We start from the raw sequence: 7,353 nt of genomic DNA, 5'->3' as shown, positions 1-7,353 counted from the left end.
CCTTTCACCAAAGTCTACAATGTTTCTGGGTCTTCCACCATGAGAAGCCCCATGGAAGCAAGGAAAAGCCAGTTCAACCACAATCACTGAAGTGATGAAGCAGGTTACGAAAAGGGAATTCAGAGCTGAGGGCTAAAGGCAAAATGTAAAAACAAACTAGGGACTGATGCTTGCTTGCCTAATGCTTTTGCCAGATTTGGCCCAATAAAATGGTGATGTGAATAGAAAAATGTATTGGCACAGGTTAAAACTAAAGGGAAATGTCTTCATTCACTTTGCATCAATTCTGAATTTATCCATACAGAAATTAAGGAAGCCACATCATCCTCCTAGAATCAAGACCATGGAGTATATGTGGGAAATGATTAGAGAGAGCTCTTCATTTATGATAACAAATTACAGGAAGCGGTTGTCTAATAAATGGAAAAAAAATGCTGTTCTTATCTTGTCTGGACTACCCCTGCCTCTATCTATGCCAGCACATTAAACTATTTTGGAGGGTAGCAATGACCGGGAGCATGGTGCTTTTTATACCTTATCTCTTATCCACACAATCAACTCTGCAGAGGAGGTATTACTATCCTTGTTTCTTTGAAAAGGAATCTCAGTGACCACACAAAGCCATACTGCCAGGAAGGGGCAGAGAGGAGATTCGGACTCAAGGTGGCGGAAGCTAGGTGCTGTCACTAGTCCACAATCACTCTGCAGAGGAGGTATTACCATCCCTGTTTCTTTGGAAAAGCAACTCAGTGACCGCACAAAGCCACACTGCCAGGAAGGGGCAGAGCAGAGATTCAGACTCAAGGTGGTGGAAGCTAGGTGCTGTCACTAGTCCAGCACCCAGAACTCCTCCATGCTGCATGGAGGCCCCTGTTCCCTAACCTTAGACTTTCCTCCTTCATTATTCATCTGATTTCCTGTGCCCTATATTATCAAAGCACCTGCAGAATGAAGCTCTGCTCAATGGCTTTGGGTACAAACTGCAGTGGTGGTTTAACATTACCTAAAACAGCAAGTATCATGCCTTTGTGGCCACCTCCAACTTGCCCAAAAAATTCAGTTTATATCCAATTCTGTTTCTGTTCCCTTTTTTCAGGATCAGCCATCTTGGCTCTTTGCTCGTGTTTCGTTCACTTGGGCTACTGTAGCTGAACACCATAGACTAGGTGGTTTAAACAACAAACACTCATTTCTCCTAGTTCTAGAGGCTGGGAAGTCTCCGATCAAGGTGCCAGCATGGTCATGTTCTTGGTGAGGGCCTCTTTCTGCTTCACATACTGTTATCTTCTCCTTGCGGCCTCACATGGTAGAGAGATAAATTATTTCTCTCATGTCTCTTATAAAAGCACTAATCCCAGTCACCTCCTAATACCACCACATTGGGGCTTAGGTTTAAAATCCAAATTTTGGAGGGACGCAAACATGTGGAACTCTAGAAACTCTCTTCCCCATCCCTTTTATTCTCTGCCTGCAGCTTCTCTCTATTTGTTTTCACTATTTTATTGTTAAACCCATGGGCCTTAGTTTATATTCCTCAATTCCAACATATATGTATGATTCAAACCCACTTATGAGCAGGTAGTTGCCACATGAGTACCAATGGGGGTGTGGGGATGGCTGTCACTAGCACTGTCCAATAGAGCATGCTCTGCAATCTGCACTGTTCCCAGCAGCAGCCAATTGAAATATGGCTAGTGTGACTGAGGAACTGAATTTAAATTCAATCAAATTTTAATTTTAGTTTAAACAGCTACATATGGCTAGTGGCTATTGTATTGGATAGAGCAAGGGTGGGCATCCAAGGAAGGTTGAAAGATGGCTACACTTCTGGATGTCTCAGGATATTAGGAACCCTGCATACACCAGGCCATGCCTGGGGCTCTCTCCTCACTGCTAGGAGGCCCACATACCGATTACTGCACTAGTAGATGGTCTCTAAAGATTCAGAGTCACGTTTAAGAATAAAGATTTGAGTAAGCCTAGAGATGGGTGGGGTATTAGGGTATTAGGGAATTAGGTATTAGGTATTAGGCAGGTCAGTTGGGGCTAGAATATTCTGTGGGTTGGGAGATGGGGTTGTATCACAGAAGAAAACACGAAGGGCAAAACGTTGACCTTATGACTTCTTAGCTGTGTGATCTTAGGCAAGCTACCTATCCCCTCTGAACATTGGATTCCTCATCTATGAAATGAATAATAATATAATGATGATAGGACAGGCCAATAATATAATTGGGATTTCGGGCAATTAAGGCAACATCAGCCAAGAACAGTATCTGGAGAAGCAATGAGAGAACCCAGTGGAAATTCATGTTTACTAGAATGTAAGCTCTGAAAGCACAGGGTACCAGAACAGTGCCTTGCACATAGCAGCAGCTCACAAAAACATCTGTGGAATGAATGAATAAGGGCGAAACATTCTGAGTGCTCCTAATTCACGTCCCTTACAGAGAGCAACTTAGATAGTGGTACCAAGATGTTTTGCTTAAAACACCAGCCTTTCATGCCTGGTTTAGCTGGAAAAAAGGGTAAAAAAACCTGAGGATTTGTTTGTTGGTTTGTTTTTTATAAGGGGAGCTGAAATAGTAGTTTGTTTTGACTAGCTTGCCCCCATCCACCCCCTCACCATTAAAATCTAAGGTCTCTGAGGGTAGAGAAAAAGACAACCGGCCTCTAGTAGGTACCCAGTCACTACTAGCTGAATTGTTGAATTAGCCTCCTAACAGAATTATAAAGTCTTAGAGATGCCCTCCCGAAGGCAATCCTTTTCAAAGCAAAGAAGAGGCTTCTCGAGGAATGGATGGATAACTACCTCACATTTGAAAACACAGCAGGGAATGTGCAGCTTCTGTACAATAGTTGACAGCACTAGGGAGGCAGAAAGTGAGCAGAGTGTGTGTATGTGTGTGTGTGTGCACGTGCGTGAGAGAGAGAGAGACAGAGAGAAAGAAGAGATAGGAGTCTCTCCATTTGGGGTTCTTATTTATTTGGAAGATGACTGATCCATTCTTCTCAGTAGAATATAAGTAAGCACTGTTGCACTGTTGGAGGAGAGAGATGAATGTATTTTGCTGGCCACAGGGTCGGCTCAGAGCCTGACATGCAGCCTGGCTCCACAGGGAATTGTTTGGAACTATCATTTTGGAAAATAGTTTGCCGTTATGTAGTAAGACAGGCATACCCTCATGCCTCAGCAATTCTACTCCCAAGTAAAAATCGTCAATAAACTCTTGCATGAGGGTAGCAGGCTACATGTGCAAGGAATTTCCTAGCAGCACTGTTTGTAAGAGCTCCCAGATGGAACCAACCTGTGTCTATCAATAGGATGACAACAACAACAACAACAACAACAACAAACAGTCATATATTCACCCAAGGGACTATTATACAGCAAGAAAGATGATTGGAATAAGTGAACTTTAGCTGTATTACTAGAGAAATGCAACAAACAGAGAATGAAAGTCCAGGAAGAAAAAGCAAGAAAGAAAAACCAGGGATGGTAGCAGGTTTTGCAGAGAAGACCATCCTGGTGATACTAGATGTCTTGAATACCAAGTTTCTCAGGCTGGGTATCTGGAAGCCTCTCAACAGCATATGGCACAATTTGGAGGGAAGTAGCTAAGTAATATCAGCTTAGCCTTGACCTCAGTAAAACCAATGCGAAACTCTCAAGAAGAGGATTATTAGGCAAAAGGAATATGACAAAAAATTGAAAATGAAAGGTGATAGGTTCTCTCTGTCTTTGAAACTCTTACCTACAGTTTAACAAAGAAAACTCGGTAGGAAATCCAATGAGATATAGCTGCAACTTATCTAAAATGTGAAGTTTAATTGCTTAGTAAATCTGTGTACAGTTTTATTCATAGGATAGTTATTGAGTTATTCTCAAATTAATCTCCTTTTTAAGGGCCCTGATACTGAAATACAGGTATATCCTATTACACTATTGATTATGTTTTTAGTGCCCGGAAAGGGTGAATCTGTTTTCCTCCTGGGTTGAAAAGAAGGAGGTATTCTAAAAGTAATAATTCAAATGGGGCTGTTACACCAGGAGGAGAAGAGTGTCAAGGCAGTGCTAAGAATCTGGGAACGCTGCCAGCATGGTTTGCATGATGAGCGTGGGTAAAAATATAAAGAGAAACATGGTCCAGTGGTTGATTTGTTTCCTCTTCCTTTATAAGGGTGGTTTACTTTTAAACAAAATTATGTGATTTTTTGGAAGTTCCTTTAAGAACATAGTTGATAAACGGATCTCTTTTAAGACCAGAGTTTCTACAAGCCTCATGCCCAACCATAAGAGAATTTGATCACTATGCTTTTTCCTGCACCTTTCACCATGGCAGAGAGTGTACCCTGAAGATTTACATGGGATCATCTCTTCTCTGGCCACCTTGTGGAATGCTACCTATATCGCCATATCTAAAGGGGAGCCCATTACAATTTACAAATTAAAAGTCAGTGGGAAAGAACATAATCTTGGCAACTGCCTCTTGGGAAATCTTACAACTGCAAGAGCGCCATGGAAGAGTGCTTTAAATACCATCGTGTTTCATCCAATCTCCTCACAATTGTGTAGGAGGGCATGTGGCCAAGGCCTTGCAGAGAAAAGGCCGGGGTGCCCAAGCTTGTGATTGGCTGGGGGGCGTGATGCTAAGCGAGCCACTTAGCCTGCTCTTGCTTCATGAGGAGCACGCCACATGCTTCTTTGCACATTCTTTTAAATCCTTGTGTGGCTGGCATTTGGAAAAATATCGACTGCACCCAGAAGTCGCAATCCTGATGACAGCTCCTGAAATCTCATCTTTCTTGCAGCAACATCTACTGTCAGCTCCCCACCCCTGTTACAAGAGAGCCTTCCCCACCCAAGTTGTGCTCCAAATAGAAAGAATTTCAGATGTACATGTTTGGCTGCCTCTTCTAGAGGCCTTGACAAATATTCAGGTAGTAAATAGCCAGAGAGAAATGCTGCTGATAAAATTAGTTCAAATATTTCCCAGAAAACAAACCTGACACCACCATGATACTCGATAGCTCAGCCTCAGCACTATCAAATCTTTCCAAACCCCTTTGCCTTCAAAGCCCAAGTGTCCAGTTTTAAATTGCTTTTATTTTTCTCTTTTCCAAACCTGATCCTTGTCACTTCCTCCTCTCAAAAAAAGAACCATATGGTAATAGGGTAGATTGTCTAACCAGGGATTTTACTTTACAAATGACTACGTTGAAGGTTAATATCCAAAGTCAGGTGTCATTAATATCTATTTGAGTTTTGTTCTTCTGGTTTATGATATCATCTCAGTCACCTCATTGATTTATAACATGGTAATCCCATACCATCATTCATTTTCCTGAACTTCTATTCATGGCCTGGTATCAAACCCTCTCTTTCATACCCTTTTTGGTTTTGTTTGATCAGTAGCTTTATAGTTCTTGCATTTTCTCCTTCCCACAGGTCACACTACACCTCCTGTCTAAGATTGTTTGATTGATTTTCACCCTGTCACCTTCTCTTTTTCCTAAATCTTATTGTAGAAAAAGAAAATGTTAACCCTTCTCTTGAGTATTTTACAGTACTTCTCTCTCCAAAGCCAGTTTACATCTTGATTTTCAGCTAAGTATCCTCTGCAAGTACATAGGCCTGCTGATTTGTCTGTACCAAATATCAGGCATTCGCTCCAGCTTAGCTGAAGGTCTTGGACTCAAACTCCTCGCATGAGCTAACAATCCTCAGGGCTCACTATGTGCTAACCACTGGGCTCAGGGCTTTGCTGAATTCTCATCTGATCCTCACAAAATTCCTATGGGGGTTGGTGTCATTATTTTACCCACTCAGCAGATGAGGAAATGAACATTCAGAGAGGCTAAGGAACTTAACCAAGGTCAGGCAACATAGCAATTGGCAAACTTGGGACCCAAGCCCCACAGCCTATCTATTTCCAAACCTTGTGGATATCACTACAAACCTTGTGGATATCACTAACGTTCAAACTGCCTTCTTCTAACTATTATAGTGAAAATCTATGGCCAGTTATTATAGATGATACAGACATCATACAGAGGGGGTTGGGAGACCTTTGCAAAACACATATTAGTTATAAAATTATCTCTGCATTGGCATACTTACATAAAAATATTTTTCTTATACATCTAAAAATAAAGTTAACTTTAAAAAATTATTTGAAATGTCACATATGTTAATATGAATAATATAGATAATTCTTAATTAGAAGTATTTTTTTTTTTTAAGACGGGGTTTCACCATGTTGGTCAGGCTGGTCTTGAACTCCCGACCTCAGGTGATCCACCCGCCTTGGCCTCCAAAGTCCTTGGATTACAGGCGTGAACCACTACGCCCAGCCCACCAATATTCCTAGCAACTCAGAGACCACCATAGTTAACATTTATGTATGTATTGTTCTTGCCATTTTTCTGAGTATGAGCACAATTTATGTATTTGTAATCTTTTGCAAATCACTTCCTCATAGGTATTTTCTACTTTTATGGTTGTCATCATTTCTAATACGGGATCAGATTGCTTCTCGGCCTTTTGGCTAAGATCAAGTATAGTATCTAATATGGGATCAGAGACACAGTGGAATCTCTCTTTTTTTTTTTTTATTGAGACAGTCTTTCTCTGTCACCCAGGCTGGAGTGCAGTGGTGCAATCTCAGCTCACTGAAACCTCTATCTCCTGGGTTCAAGTGATTCTCCTGCCTCAGTCTCCTGAGCAGCTAGGGTTACAGGTATGTTCCACCACAGCGGCCAATTCTGTATGTTTAGTAGAGACAGGGTTTCACCATGTTGCCCAGGCTGGTCTCAAACTCTTGACCTCAGATGATCTACCTGCCTTGGCTTCTCAAAATGCTGGATTACAGATGTGAGCCACCACACCCGGTGACACAGTGGAATTTTGATAAATGTGCTGACTAATTAGATGAAATCTAGTTATTCATTAATAATTTCCTTGAGGTTTTGAGTATATATTACATACACTTGTTCAAAATTTAAATGTAGAGAAATATATGTAGCAAACATCTGCCTCCTACTCCTGACTCATAAGGATACCTTCCTCTCCAGAGCTTGAAAACCCAAGCTCGCAACTATCTTAGTACCCATTTCTTAGGAGCATATGCTTGGATGATTTTGTTTCTTAAATTCTGAACCCAAGAGAACAGAGTCCAGCGAGAAACTCTGACCCTAGCAAAGGTCCAACTTCTGAGTTCCTGTCTCCTGCCTTAGGACTCTAGGTCCTCCGGTGAGTGACACACCCTTCTAAAGAGCCCTATCTTACCCTACAGGACCCAAGAATGGATCATAATACCAAGCACCACAATAATTTCCACATTATTTAAGAGA

The 7,353-nt window shown here is 41.5% G+C and overlaps 1 pseudogene; it reads left to right on the top strand.

Annotated features, from left to right (window-relative positions):
• Window positions 1-6,528: 6,528 nt before the first annotated feature.
• On the top strand, window positions 6,529-6,678 carry LOC135277480 (U2 spliceosomal RNA; annotated as a pseudogene).
• The last annotated feature ends 675 nt before the right edge of the window (window positions 6,679-7,353 follow it).

The sequence above is a fragment of the Aotus nancymaae genome, unplaced genomic scaffold (assembly GCF_030222135.1).
Source record: "Aotus nancymaae isolate 86718 unplaced genomic scaffold, 86718_ANA_hifiasm-v0.15.2.pri h1tg000003l, whole genome shotgun sequence".
Taxonomy (NCBI): domain Eukaryota; kingdom Metazoa; phylum Chordata; class Mammalia; order Primates; family Aotidae; genus Aotus; species Aotus nancymaae.
The sequence above is the reverse complement of the archived record's forward strand: the minus strand, read 5'-3'. Positions and strand labels throughout refer to the sequence as shown.